Source organism: Triticum dicoccoides, chromosome 4A (genome assembly GCF_002162155.2).
Source record: "Triticum dicoccoides isolate Atlit2015 ecotype Zavitan chromosome 4A, WEW_v2.0, whole genome shotgun sequence".
Taxonomy (NCBI): Eukaryota; Viridiplantae; Streptophyta; class Magnoliopsida; order Poales; family Poaceae; genus Triticum; species Triticum dicoccoides.
This window is the reverse complement of record NC_041386.1, coordinates 742,652,122-742,667,709: the sequence shown is the minus strand read 5'-3', so window position 1 is coordinate 742,667,709 and position 15,588 is coordinate 742,652,122. Positions and strand designations below refer to the sequence as shown.

General features: G+C 48.6%; 1 pseudogene; it reads left to right on the top strand.

The window, feature by feature from the left end:
• The first annotated feature begins 13,190 nt into the window (after positions 1–13,190).
• On the top strand, positions 13,191–14,871 carry LOC119284383 (annotated as a pseudogene).
• Positions 14,872–15,588: the final 717 nt, after the last annotated feature.

The window sequence follows — 15,588 nt, the reverse complement described above, 5'->3', positions numbered from 1 at the left end:
ACCACTGAGTCTTCAGACGCACCTCAAATGCAGCACCACCATATTGAAAACCGTCGCGTGTTGTGCCACCTGACTCATCAATTTGATAGATCATTTCAATTCTGTCGAATATGATAACTTGTTGCCGTGAAGACTTGCTTGCTTGTAACTGCAAACATTCATCAACCTTTTCCGGATAATCCTTTTTTTGACCTATCCATTTTGCAGTCTCTTCAGAATGCCTCTGAAAGTACTCATTAAGCTTGAAGAAGGTGTACTCCACTATTGCAGTCACCGGAATGCACGAGCACCCTTCAGCACATTGTTGAAACATTCTACTAGATTGCTCGTCATGTCCGGTAAAAGTTGGCCACGAAATGCCTCATGCACCATCTGTGGTGAAGCTTTGGAAATCCTGGAATAACAATGTCCATTGCCTTGAGTATGCCATAGTGCCGGTCCGATATAATGCATACCTCCCTAGCCCCAATCACATTGTGCCTAACATGACCCATGAACCACTCCCAGTTGTCTTGGTGCTTGGAAGACACCAAAGCAAATGCAGCTGGCAACATGTTGTTGTTTGATGAGTGCGCCATTGCTACCATTAGTGTGCCTTTGTATCTACCGGTCAAGAACGTGCCATCTATAGACAAGACCGGACGACAATGCTGAAACGCCTCCACACATTGTCCATAACTCCAGAAGGCACGATGGAACACTCCCTCGTGATCCTCGACCACATGAAACATGCTCGGGTTCTTATGTGCAATCGTGCCCAACAACCTCGGGAGTTGGTTGTATGCTTCTTCATAACCACCATACAACATCCTAATAGCATTTGCCTTTGCCTTCCATGCTTTCCCATACTTGACTTCATAACCAAATTGTTTTTTCACCGTCCGCATGAGAAACCTCACTTTCACAGTGGGATCAAAGCATGTGTCTTTCATCCATTTGTATCCGAGATACTCAGATGTGAGTTGACGGATTGTCGTTCGAAGTCGTTTAGATGGCGGTTTGCACCTATGAGTGGCACCACAACTTCTTAACACCCATTCTTCGGTTTCTTTAAGCTTTCTTGCACGAACCTTCCATGGGCATCCTTATTGCTCACACTTCACGGTGTAACGCAACTTCATGTCGGAGTGCTCAACATAAATTGGCCTATGGTTCCGAATGGCATAGTCAGCCAACCAAAACTTCAGCATAGGAAAGCTCAGAAACTTCACTCCTTTCTTCAAATAAGCATTCTCGTCCTCATTCTCCACCCTTGGTTCTCCTGGATCCGGGCATGGTGTTGGCTCAATCGCCGTTATTCCCATTCCACCGTCAACAAGAGCTTTATGGGCAAGGCTGAGATCTTTAAACAAGTGAGTTCTTTTTTCTAAGCCCGTCAGCTGAAAGTGGATTTGGTTTTCCTCCTTTGTGAATCCATCCTCATCCAACTGTTCAACTAGACCCTCGTCATCCGAGTCATACTCATATTGATGCCTAAAAGGCAACTCACGATCCATGTCCTTCTGTGCTATGTACGCATCCAAGTCACCCAACATCATTACCATGAAACCCTTCCTCTTGCTCTTCGTCGTCATCATAAGCATCTTCATACTCTTGAATTACTTCATCACTAGCAATCACCTCAACTTCATTTGCTTGGCTAGTTGGTGGTTGGCTAGAAGCATTGGGGGCATACAACTCAACCTTATTTGCTTCAATAGATGGTACACGGGGACGTGGTTGGCGATAAGCATTGGGGGCATCAACCACAACCCTATGCTCAACAAGTGGCACCATTGTCCTCTCGCTCATGTCATCCATTGGGGAAGAGACATGCCGGTTCAAATCAAGTGTAAGCCGAGGAGATTCAACCTTGGTGGAAAACAATTCAAGTGACTTGTCTTCCGATTGGAAAACTTTTTTCTTGTATACATCCCAATGCAAATCCGAGGTGATAGGCATACTTTTCAAGCAAGATTTGGCTCCAACTCCAACATCATACCTTCCTATTAACTTAACATCAACATTGGTGTCCATCCAATTTAAGACTTGTCTCACTTTTGCAACAACATCCTCATAGCTAGGGCTTGTATCAAAAACCAATGATTCCTCACCGTGTCGGCATTGTTACTCAAGAATGCCTCCTTGTCCATGTAATGAACATTAACAAGTCTCTCCATCTAAAACCAACATGAATGCATTTAAGACTTCAATGAGAATTGGTGTTTATCCAAATACATCTCATTATATCCTAATCATATCAACACTAAATTATTGGTGATGTCCACAAAAATTTCACTAATTAACACACACTAAGCAAAGTTAACCCTAATCACTAACTAACCCTAACCCCCAATCTTTCTACTCAACAAGCATATATTCCTACTACACACCATGCATATCACTATATTATCAAAGTTAACCAAGCCATTCACACTAACATAAGGGAGAAATCATGAACTAGGGTTCCACCAACATGTAAAAAATGCAACCAAAATAACAAGATTTAACCAAAAAAAATTGGGTGATTTGAAGGAGACTACCACAAGCAAAAAAGTGATGGAAAGATCCACCTAAGGGAAGCACCTTTTGGAAAGGATTTGATGGGGGAGCTTGAGGGGTGAGAGAGAGTGGGGCGCAGCAAATGTTCTTCAAGCTCAGGCTGGGTTGGGGAAAGTGTGTGGGGTGGGACCCACACACTCTCCTGGTGGGGTTATCCAGACAGGGCCAGACGCCAGGGTCCTTGGCGTCTGGCCCCTTTGCCATGTAAGCAGGTCAATGGACAGGCGGGCAGTGCAGGCCAGGGGCCAGACGCCAGGGTTCATGGCGTCTACTTCGCAATCCAGATGCTAGGGATGTTGGCGTCACCTAAAAAGGTCAGAAACGTTTTCAAAACGAGGTCAAATCGGGATTTTGTTAGCCACATAGGTCAGAACAGTAATTTTGTCCCCCATGCCACTACTTAGCTTACTCTCTAAGCTAGCTCCCACTATAAAAGGAGACCCCATCCATCCATCCAGGATGGACCCTCACTCACGCATACATCCATGCTCACTCACGGTGGAGCTCTCTCATGCCCACTGGCTAGCTAGCTCACATATACATATGAGACAGTGAGCACTCGGCTACTACTCTCAGTCCAATATAGCTCTAGTAGCACTCTGTACCAGATATGCCACATATACTCAGACATGCAGGAGTAGGGGTATTATCTCTCTGGAGAGCCCCGAACCTGGGTAAACTAGCGCGTGTGTCGGTGTCAAATCCGGCGGATCTCGGGTAGGGGGTCCCGAACTGTGCGTCTAAGGCTAATGGTAATAGGAGGCGGGGGACACAATGTTTACCCAGGTTCGGGCCCTCTCTATGGAGGTAATACCCTACTTCCTGCTTGATTGATCTTGATGATATGAGTATTACAAGAGTTGATCTACCACGAGATCGTAGAGGCTAAACCCTAGAAGCTAGCCTATGATTAGGATTGTTGTTGTCCAACGGACTAAACCCTCCAGTTTGTATAGACACCGGAGGGGGCTAGGGTTACATAGAGTCGGTTACAGAGAAGGAAATCTACATATCCGAATAGCCAAGCTTGCCTTCCACGCCAAGGAGATTCCCACCCGGACACGGGACGAAGTCTTCAATCTTGTATCTTCGTAGTCCAATAGTCCGGCACAAGTACATAGTCTGGCTGTCCGAGGACCCCCTAATCCAGGACTCCCTCAGTAGCCCCTGAACCAGGCTTCAATGACGATGAGTCCGGCATGCATATTGTCTTCGGCATTGCAAGGCGGGTTCTTCTCCAAAATCCCTGAGTACCTGTTGTAACGAGCTATGTCTGGCTTTCCATTAATGTTGCACTCCTCGGCTTCTGTACCTTAATAATGGCAGTCTCCATGTGTCGAGTGAATGTGAGAAGTCAGGGCATTTTTACATTTGCCACCCTGACCATGTAAGTAAATCGTCTATTAAAGAGACGGGGATCTTCAGATCCAAATCATTCCATCTTCCTCCAAGCGAGGATTCATCAGAGCGCGCTTGAAGAAACCATCCGATCATGGCTGGCAGCCGCAGCTCCTCCTCTCGCTCCCATAACGCTAAGCCAGGTGATTGGGAAAAGTGCACCGTATCCCACGGTCAATTAGTGGAGTTGCAGACCCAAGGGTTTCTCCCGCCTGCATATCTTGGCCCCGTCCAAGCCGGATTAGCCACTTACGATAGCGGGGAGTAAGCAGAGAGTTTCCCCAACCCATCCAGGGGGAGCGAGTATGCCTCGTCCCTTACTGGCTGAGGGGCCTCGGATTTCCAATCCATCCGTTCCTCCGCGGGCTCCTGGAGTATTACGGCCTCCAGCTGCATAACCTCACTCCTGCCTCCATACTGCACATCGCAGGTTATGTCGCCCTTTGTGAGTTATTTCTGGCTGCGAAGCTCATTTCGAGCTATGGAAGAGGCTATTCTGCCTCATCCCTCGCAATCAGGAGGGATCAATATACCAAGTGGGCGGAGCCGAAATATGGCGCATCGCCGGGACCGGATACTTGTCCGGCACTCCAAAGAAGACATCCAAAGATTGGCCTTCGGAGTGGTTTTATATATAGGATGTCCCCCTTCCGGACCCTATTCGAATAGGCCTTCCTGAGTTTGCCAATGCCCCACTAAAGAAGCGCTGCAGCTGGCATCCCCGGAGCCCCCAGGAGGAAGATAACAGAGAGGTTCTTTATCTGATGGGCAGGATAAAAACACTGGCCAAATCAGGATTGACAATAATCGAGGTTATGCCAATATGCATAATGCGGGGGGTGCAACCACTCCGGTACCGGGGGAATCCCATGTGGCACTTCAATGGAGAAGATGACGCCACCCGCTGCGATCGTAAAGGTCCGGACTCCGCCACCGCTCTGGTGAAAATATTTTCCGATTTGTATAAAGAAGAAGAAGAGGAGTTCATCCACATTAAGCCACGGGATGGGTTTTCCATGTACAACCCCCCTGGCTGGGTGAGTTGCTACCTTTTACTCAACTCTATTCATTCCCGCAGTCTTTTTATCGCAAATATTTACTTTGCTAATCCATAACAGGAACTGCGAAAAGCTATGAGGGAGGTCCATAGTCTGCCTCCACTGCCAGAGGACCACAACCGGGCCCTCAGCCCCAGACTTAAAGAAGATCTGGACGTATCTGTGGAGCTTGTCGACAGGACGTTTTACCAGGCAAGCTGTGATGGCACCTTCGTGGCTATCATAGCCGACTATTCCGGCCTACTCCTTGCATCACATGTAAGTAAAACCGAAGTCCTAACTTCCGAGAAGGATCCCTTCTTTACGCCTTACCCACCGCACATGTATTGCACTTTATAGGGAAGGCCATCGGGGCACCGTGCCGAACCCACGGTGACTCACCAACAAGGGCCACCGAAGCCGGGTAGGCTTAAAAGGAAGGCGGTCAGGACCGAGACGCCATCGCAGAGGTATGATTAAAAACCTGCTCCGTGATTATCGTCTTTAAAATATAACAATGTCCATTGTCTCCTGGCAGAAAAAGAACTCGCCGGACTGTGTCCGGAGATCCTGCCGACCACGCCTCCACCAGCCGGACTCAAGGGCGGAGGCTAATGTGCGGATAGAATATCCGCTACAAATTCCGAAGTGGAGAGCGCTATGAATCACAGGCGTCGACGGGCCGTACTCCGTGGCCCTAATTTCTCCGAAGAGGCGTTCAATGCCTTTAACTCGGGGGACGCGTACATCCGAGCTGCTCAAGGTGGGCTTGCTAGAGCCATAGACCAGTATTTAAAAGATATACGGGTAAGAAAAATCTGATAATTATGTATATCAGTAGCCCCCGAGACTTGAAACAATTGGCACAACTGATTTAAGGATCATTGTATGCATAGGTTCTTACGGAGAAGAACACCCATTTGTCTCAAGAGCTGGAGGAGTGCAAAGCCCAGCTAAGGGCCGCAGTTGCCGGAATGGAGGAATCTAAGAAGGCCTCATCTGGTAATACTTTTCTCAATCAAAAAGACTGTAATTACATGTACCAATTAGTATTTGGCATGCTTGCAAATCTAACAATAGATTCTGCAGACAATCCCAGAGTGGATCCGGAGATCGTACAAGAGGATGAGCGACGAGCTAAACGACATATAGAGGCTAGCGAGCGCGTGCTTACACGGGTTAGGCGAGAGAAAAACGATCTCCAGGATGCCAATACCCGGCTGGGCGTTGAATTGGAACATGTTCGGTCCCAGCTTGCTGACTCCGTGAAGGAGAATAAGAGGCTTTGACGCGTCATTTTTAGTATGTGCTCAAACGAACCTTTATACAGTTCGATGAAGAAACGGGCTAACAGAGTTATGTCTGTAGGTATGCTGACAGGTCGTCCTGGAGAGGAGATGCCCGGATCCGCAGGCGATCTTCTGCAAGAGCTTTCACAAATGCACAAACAAGTTTGGCAGGTGATGCAGGGTATTGCCCAGGCACTTGTGGCCGTCCGCCTCCCTGCTAGGAAGCATGGGGGAGCTTGTAGAGATGCTCAAGGGAGCGCGGCGGCGTTTCCGATTATGGAAGATATCGGCCTGCCGATAAGGTGAGAGGGAAGCCTGGGCCATGGTAAAAACTCGGTACACCAAGGTTGATCCGAATCACATGGCCCAGGTCGGACCTGTAGGATCAGATGGGAAAGAGATTCTCGTTAGTCTGGTATATTACCAGGTAGGATTAGCCGCAAAGTATTCCCAACAGGATTGTAGGCTGGACAGCCTGTTGGATGGTATAGAAGAAGAATTTAGCCAGTCTAAGTGACTGTGTACATCAATTGACATATTTTGTCCCTAGCCGGATTGTAAATCATTTGTCATGGCGGACCTTTTCGCTTCAACCTTCGGACCCGACAGTCCGGAGTGTATCCGAATACCCGCTCAGTTATGTAAACCGGGGTACGCGTGAAAACCAGGCGTAGGGGTCATAAGTGCTTGAACAGACAAGTACCCAACTAGCTATGTTATATTACATGGATAGTAAGAAACATCTTCCAAAGAGAATAGTTTCATTAAGGGTTCCTTTCCCTGGGTACGCATGCATTAATGTGCATGTCCGAGCTGCGAATAGAGATGCAGGATATAAATCATCTGGGGGTGTATATTGTAATAGGTAAGAAACATCTTTTGTTCACCGACCGAATATTCCCTTAAGAACGCTAGCTTTCGGCTTCACCCAGTCCGAGGTACACGTCCAGCGGACCCGGCAGTAACAATCGCAGAGGTGCTCCCCTTATGCCCTAGCTGAACTAACGGGAACGTAGGGCATAAACACAGGAGCCAGGCAACCCAGCTTGGCCAAAACTTAAGTCATATCGATGCATATAATGGCGAAGAAAAGGTACTTATGGAAAAGTGACACATATGTAGTGGGCATGAAGCTCGGAATATAATTATATTAAGCTTCTGTATAAGAAGCCCCCATGTATAATGATCGCGCATAGCGTCTCAAGATTGTGTAGTCGAGTCACATTTGAAGCTTTTTAGGGCCATAAAAAAGAAAGAAAGAAAGAAAGAAAGACGAAATAATTTAAAAAGGGGCAGAGGTAAGGAGACGAACACAGAGTTCGGCGCTAGGCGTAGAATCTTCGGAGTCTGGCCGCGTTCCATGGGTTCGGCTCGAGGCAATTATCTGATGCATCACGCAGGCGGTACACTCCTCCGGTGAGAACTTTATCAATGATGAAGGGACCCTCCCACTTGGGCTTGAGCTTGTCCTTTTTCTTCTCCGGTATGCGTAGAACGAGTTCGCCAATGTTATAAGTTTTGGCCCGCACTTCTCTGCTTTGATATCTTTGAGGCTGTTGCTGATAGAATGCGGAACGGGCTTTTGCGACGTCGCGGTCCTCCTCCAGGGCATCTAGACTGTCCTGTCGATCAAGCTCGGCTTCTCTCTCTTCATACATGCGCACTCGAGGTGAGTCATGAATGATATCGTGGGGCAAATACCGCCTCTGCATCGTACACCATGAAGAATGGTGTGTATCCGGTAGTTTGATTCGGCGTGGTCTGCAGTCCCCATAGTACGGAGTTGATCTCCTCGACCCAGTGCATATCTGATTCCTTCAAGGATCGCACTAGTCTGGGTTTGATGCCGCTCATAATAAGACCGTTTGCTCATTCGACTTGACCGTTTGTTTGTGGGTGATAGATGGAGGTGTAATCGAGCTTAATGCCCATGTTGCCGCACAAAGTTTTCACCTCGTCGGCTGTGAAGTTGGAGCCATTATTGGTGACGTTGTTGTGGGGGACACAGTAACGGTGTACAACCCCTGATATGAAGTCTATCACTGGTCTGGATTCGGCCGTTTTAACTGGTTTGGCCTCTATCCATTTGGTGAATTTATCTACCATGACCAATAGGTATTTTTTCTTATGGCTTCCTCCTTTAAGGGGTCCGACCATATAGAGCCCCTAGACCGCAAAGGGCCAAGTTATGGTGATTGTTTGGAGAGCAGTGGGTGGCATATGGCTTTGATTTGTGAAAAGTTGGCAACCGACGCAATGTTGGACGAGGTCCGTGTGTCTGCTCGGGCTGTCGGCCAGTAGAAACCTGTACGAAAGGCCTTGCTTACAAGGGCCCGAGCTGCGGCATGGTGGCCGCCGATTCCAGCGTGAATTTTGGCCAGGAGCTGCCGCCCTTCCTCTTCGGAGATGCATCTTTGTAATACTCCGCTGGCGCTTTTCTTATAAAGCTCTCCCTTGTGAACCTTGTAGGCTTTAGAGCGCCGCACGATGCAACGTGCCTCATTTTGGTCCTCGGGGAGTTCTTGCCTATTTAGGTAGCCTAAGTAGGGTTCTGTCCACGGGGCGATGATAGCAATGATCGCGTGGGCCGAAGGTATTATTTCGGTGGTGGAGCCTCCGATTGTGTCAGTGTGTTCGGGATCTAGGGTTGTGGTCGGATCCGGACTAGTATTGCCGGTCTCCCCTTGCCACACCACGGATGGCTTGAACAGCCTTTCCAAGAAGATATTAGGTGGGACGGGGTCGCGCTTGACGCTGATGCATGCGAGGATATCCGCCGCTTGATTGTTTTCTCGGACCACATGATGGAATTCGAGCCCCTCGAACTGAGCTGACATCTTGAGGACGACATTGCGGTAAGCCTCCATTTTTGGGTCCTTGGCGTCAAAGTCTCCATTTATTGGGATATCGCGAGGTTCGAATCCCCGCGCACCTCTAGACGTTGAATGCCCATGGAGACCCGCCATCCAAAGACCATGCAACAGAGCCTCGTATTCGGCTGCATTGTTGGAGTCTGTGTATAGTATTTGGAGTACGTATTGGATTGTATCTCCGGTGGGGGATGTCAGGACAACGCTCGCTCCCAGACCTGCCAGCATTTTAGAGCCGTGAAAGTGCATGATCCAATTGGAGTATGCGTCGTACTCTTTAGGGAGTTCGGCTTCTATTCATTCGGCGACGAAGTCAGCCAGTACTTGTGACTTAATGGCTTGCCGTGGTTTATATATGATGTCAAACGGGAGGAGTCCGATGGCCCATTTAGCAATCTGGCCAGTGGCGTCGCGGTTATTTATTATGTCGTTGAGTGGTACTTCGGAGGCCACCGTGATTGAACACTCTTGAAAGTAGTGTCATAGTTTCGGGATGCCATGAAGACCGCGTATGCTATCTTTTGATAATGTGGGTACCGTGACTTGCATGGTGTGAGGACAGTGGATACGTAGTATACCGTATTTTGAAGCGGTAACTTATGTCCGTCCTCCTCTCATTCGACGACGAGCACTGCGCTTACAACTTGGTGCGTTGCAGCTATATATAATAGCATGGGTTCGCCGATGGTTGGTGCGGCCAGGATTGGATTGCTAGCCAAGAGGGCCTTTATTTCTTCCAGTCTGGCCGTAGCCGCATCCGTCCACTCGAAGTATTCGGTGCGCCGAAGAAGGCGATAGAGAGGTAGTGTCTTTTCTCCCAATCTGGAGATAAAGCGGCTTAAGGCAGCCACGCATCCAGTTAGTTTCTGGATTTGCTTGAGGTCTGTTGGGGTAGCCAATTGTGACAAAGCTCGGATTTTAGTCGGATTTGTTTCAATCCCTCTATTGGAGACGATAAAACCCAGGAGTTTTCTGGCAGGAGCACCGAAAACGCATTTTTCCGGGTTGAGCTTGATGTCATATGTTCGGAGATTCTCGAACGTAAGCCTTAGGTCGTTTATTAAAGATTCAACGTGTCTGGTTTTGATGACCACGTCGTCTACATATGCCTCAACTGTTTTGCCGATTTCTTTTCCAGGCATGTCTGAATCATGCGTTGATAGGTTGCACCGGCATTTTTTAGCCCGAAAGGCATGGTGTTAAAACAGAAGGGGCCGTATGGAGTGATGAATGCCATTGCGGCTTGATCGGACTCCGCCATCTTGATTTGATGGTATCCGGAGTATGCGTCGAAGAAGCACAATGAGTCGTGTCCTGCGGTAGCATTGATGATTTGATCGATGCGGGGGAGAGGGAAGGGATCCTTGGGGCAAGCCTTATTGAGGTCTTTGAAATCGACACATAGGTGCCAGGATTTGTCCTTCTTTGGTACCATCACCAGCTTTGCTAGCCAGTCTGGTTGTTTTATTTCTCTGATGAATCCGGCTTCGAGTAACCTGGCTAGCTCCTCTCCCATGGCTTGTCGTTTAGGTTCTGAAAAAACGCCGAAGAGTCTGCTTGACCGGCTTGTACCCCTTCAGTATGTTTAGGCTATGCTCGGCCAGCCTGCGTGGGATACCTGGCACGTCTGAAGGGTGCCAGGCGAAGATGTCCCAATTCTCTCGCAAGAACGCCCGCAGTGCGGCGTCTATTGTGGGGTTCAGCTGTGCCCCGATGGATGCTGTTTTTGTAGAGTCCGTTGGGTGGACTTGGAATTTGACTATTTCGTCCGCTAGGTTGAAAGAGGTGAACTTGGATCGTTTGTCGAGTATCACGTCGTCCCTGTCCACTGTGGAGCGCAGTGCAGTTAGTTCTGCGGCCGCAAGGGCTTCGTATAATGCCTCAAGGGCCATGGCGGCGGTTTTGTTTTCGGCACGGAGTGCTACGTCCGGATCACTGGCTAGAGTGATGATTCCATTGGGCTCAGGCATCTTGAGCTTCATGTACCCGTAATGGGGTATAGCTTGGAAGCTCGTGAATGCATCCCACCCTAAAAGGGCGTGGTATCCGCTACTGAACGGGGCCACTTGGAATGTGATTTCTTCGGACCTGTAATTCTCTGGTGTGCCGAATACCACATCTACTGTGATTTTTCCCGCACATCGTGCCTTCCGACTAGGGATAATTCCTGTGAAGGTCGTGCTGCTTTGCTCAATGCAGCTCTTGTCTATTTCCATTTTTTTAAGAGTTTCCTCGTAGATGAGGTTTAATCCGCTGCCCCCGTCCATGAGCACTTTAGTAAGCCGGAAGCCATCCACAATTGGACTAAGGACCAAAGTGGCTGGTGCTCGGACTGTTCGGAATTGAGGTTCTTCACTGGCATTGAAGGTAATTGCCGTGTCGTTCCATGGATTTATTGCTGCAATGTGGCAGACTTCAGCAAGGCTCCGGAGTGCTCTCTTGCGCCTGTTATTTGAGGCGAAAGTCTCCAAGACTGTCAATATTGTACCGTTGTTTTCCACGGGATGATGCTCTGCGGTATCTTTAATGAGGAGCTCCTCGCCGCTCTTGGCCACCTGCCGAAGTATCCAACATGCTCTAAGGCTGTGTGTTGGTATGGTATCCGGTGTGGTGTGAATTTCGCATGGCCCATTGAGCCATCCATCCAATACGGTTCCATGCCCTGTAGTGGGCTTTGGTTTCTTTGTACTTGGATCGGGTGACTTGCGAGAGTGCGCCCTTTTAGTTCGGACGAAGAATTTAGTGAGAGCCGGAGGATCCCAGAATTTTGTTTGGGTTTTCCAGGCGCTTTCCATCGCACAGTACTTCTATACTATGGCTACCAAGTCAGTGAAGTGTGCTATGTCACGTCGACTTATGGCATTGAGGATCCCCTTGCCCGTGCAATTTTTGCAAAAGAATGAGATTGCGTCTTCCTCGCGATAGTCCTTGACCTTGCTCAGTACAAGGAGGAATCTGGCCCAAAAATGATGTACTGCCTCTTGGGATTCTTGTCTAATGTGGGAAAGATCGCTTGTATCTAGGTGGGTGGGTAGATTTAAGTCCGAACCCTTACCCGATCTGAGACATAGGGGCAGAGGAGCTTCCGAACTTGGCAGTTCGGTTTCCGGGATGTTGCCCAATTTTTCTGGCCCACTGTCTGATTCTAAGTTCGGAGCCTGGGTCATGTCCTCCCGCAGACGGGTATCCAGCTCGGAGAGCTCAGGAATCCGGACATAGTTAGTCCTCAACATAGAGGAAGAATCGCTACATTGCTCCTCCACCACCGCTATCTGATGGGTGACCGGCGAAGAGTTAATCTCTCTTTGGTCGGGTTTAAGCCTGATCCGATCATAGTCCGTAGCGACTCCCAAGGCAGCAATGCGATCCAAGAGCTCGTTCAAGGACGAGAGCTCCATTGGATCCATCTGCTCGGTGAATTCCGAGCTGACATGGAGGCTGTTTTTGATGACCCGAGAAGTCATCGTCGGCGTCGCGGCCGAACGGGCGATCATGACGAAGCCGCCTAGTCGGAGAGTTTGGCCTAAAGCCAGGGCTCCCCCAGAGGTGATCTTGTCCTTGATAACAAGGCGAGCCATCAAGCCTTACCGTGATGACACAGTGGAACTCTCAATAAAAGCACCAATGTCGGTGTCAAATCCAGCGGATCTTAGGTAGGGGGTCCCGAACTGTGCATCTAAGGCTAATGGTAACAGGAGGCGGGGGACACAATGTTTATCCAGATCCGGGCCCTTTCTATGAAGGTAATACCCTACTTCCTGCTTGATTGATCTTGATGATATAAGTATTACAGGAGTTGATCTACCACGAGATCGTAGAGGCTAAACCCTAGAGGATGATATGAGTATTACAAGTTCACTGGATTGTGGAAATTTTCCATTCCTGACGTAAACTTGGCCAAAAAACTTGTGGAGATGCTTGCTTATAGAGTTGCCGTCACATTGCCGGTCAGTAAGGGACATGGACTCAGTCAGAAACATGGACTAAAACTGCTTACAATTGCCATAAACACCAGTTCGTAGTGGCTCAGAGACGGATCCATCGTCTTCCTCGCCATGCGTACCACCACTTCCATGCTCCTTCTCATATGCGTCCTAGCCGCCCCCAGCTTGCTGGCCTCCGATGCACTTCAGCCCGGGCCGGCCGGCGGCTCGGCTGGCCCAAGCTGCATACCGCCGGAGCGGAACGCCCTGCTGTCTTTCAAGCGCGGCATCACCAGCGACCCCATGGGCATCCTTCACTCTTGGCACAACAAAGACTGCTGTCGCTGGAGGGGCGTCAAGTGTAGCAACCGGACCGGCCATTTCCTTAGCCTTCATCTTCGTAATCTGCCTCCAGATGGGTACGACATAGGAGGCACAGCTTTGGTTGGCTAGATAAATAATTCTTTGCTCTCCATGGATCGTCTTGTGCACCTTGACCTTAGCATGAATTACTTTGAGGCCCAAGTGGTCATCACATGCCCGAGTTCTTGGGCTCTTTGACAAGATTAAGATATCTCAACCTCTCCGGAATACCATTTTCTGGCAGAGTGCCCCCTCAGCTCGGCAACCCCTCAAACTTGCAGCATCTTGACCTCTCATGCAAATATTGCAGAGAAAGTATGTAATCAAGAGAAATTTCATGGGTAGCACGCATCCCTAATTTGCAGTCTCTTGGAATGAATTGGGTAGACCTCAGCACAATAGTTGATTGGCCTTATGTCGTCAACATGATCCCTTCTTTGAAGGCCCTCAGTCTTGGGTTTTGCTCTCTTCAACCGCAAATCATTCACTCCCACATATTAACCTTACCAAACTGAAGAGGCTTGATCTCTCCGGCAACAACTTTGCCCACCCAATGGCACGGAGTTGGTTTTGGAATTTGACAAGCCTCCAACATCTCTACCTTGCCAGAACTCAGCTATACGGTCAAGCTCCTGATGCACTGGCACATATGACGTCCCTCCAAGTCCTTGATTTGTCATTTAATAGTAACATGGGGAGGATGACTACAAGCTTCAGAAATCTATGCAATCTGAGAAGCCTGAACCTCCTTTCATGTCCAATTGATGGAAATATAAAGGATGTTATGGAGAGGATGCCACAGTGTCCCTTGAACAAGCTGCAGGAGTTACATTTGGGCAACAGCGATATTACCGGAATCATGCCAGATCGGATAGCACACTTGACCAGCTTAACCGTTCTTGACATCTCCCATAACAACCTAACTGGTGGCATACCACGAGGGGTGGGGCTGCTCTCTAGTTTAAGCATCCCTGATCTCTCTAACAACAATCTCAATGGACCTATACCATCTGAGATTGGCATGCTTGGTAATTTGACCGTATTGGAACTTGGAGGCAACAATCTCAGCGGGCATGTGCCATCTGACATCGGTATGCTTGGGAATTTGACCATGATGGATCTTGGAGGCAACAATTTGAATGGTGACTTCACCGAAGAACATTTTACAAGTCTAACGAGGTTAAAGGAGCTATATTTAAATGGGAATTCTTTGAGGATTACAGTTGGTCCTGATTGGATACCACCTTTCAGTTTAGAAGAAACAGATCTTGGTTCCTGCCAACTGGGCCCTTCATTTCCTGCATGGCTTCAATTCCAAGTGGACATTCTCTCAATGGGTATATCAAGCACAGGTATAGTGGATAGGCTTCCTGACTGGTTCAACACTACATTTGCAAAGGCCATTTCTCTGGACATCTCAAACAATGAAATCAGTAATGTAGCTGACTGAATGGACCAGTGTATAGCGGTGGTCAAACCAGTGAATGGACTGAATGTGTGTCTCTGTCCAGTGAAGAGCTAGCGATGAAACTGGATCAGAAGTAGTCAGAAACAGAGCAGCCACACCCCTTCCATGTAGCTGACTTCCGAGAGTACTTGTTGCTATTCTGCTTGTTTGCAAGTCAGTAAGGTTGTACATGGGAGATGTGGACTGAATCCACCAGTGTATAGCGGTGAAACAAAATACTAGCGGTGACGTCCCAGAAATGGTACGAGATCCTTTCCGGCGATTCTTTACTCTCACCTCGCCAATGGAGGGGCGCGCCAACCGGCTAAAATAGCCGCGTCAGCGTATGCTCCCGAGCTCCTCTATTACCAGTGCCTTGTCAGCCCCGTTGGGCCTTGCTTGTGGGCCCATTTGGGGTCCTAATCGACCGCTCGAGTCGCCTTTCAGCTTGATTTGGGTTGGTTGCATAGTCCCCTATGGGTCCAGAAGCGAAGGTCGGGCCTTTTTTTTAACTCAATTTTTTTTCATCATACAAGCGGTGTCAGCATACAAGCGGGCGACCGCCTCCATTTATATGCCTCTAAGAGCCAACAGAAGTCGGCGTCATCATCACATAATCAGACAGCACATATATATAGTTGCAAAATCATCCCATAATCATCACCCATAATGATGCAAATAGGATTGCCATTGGAAAATCAATATTGTAGCTAGTACCAA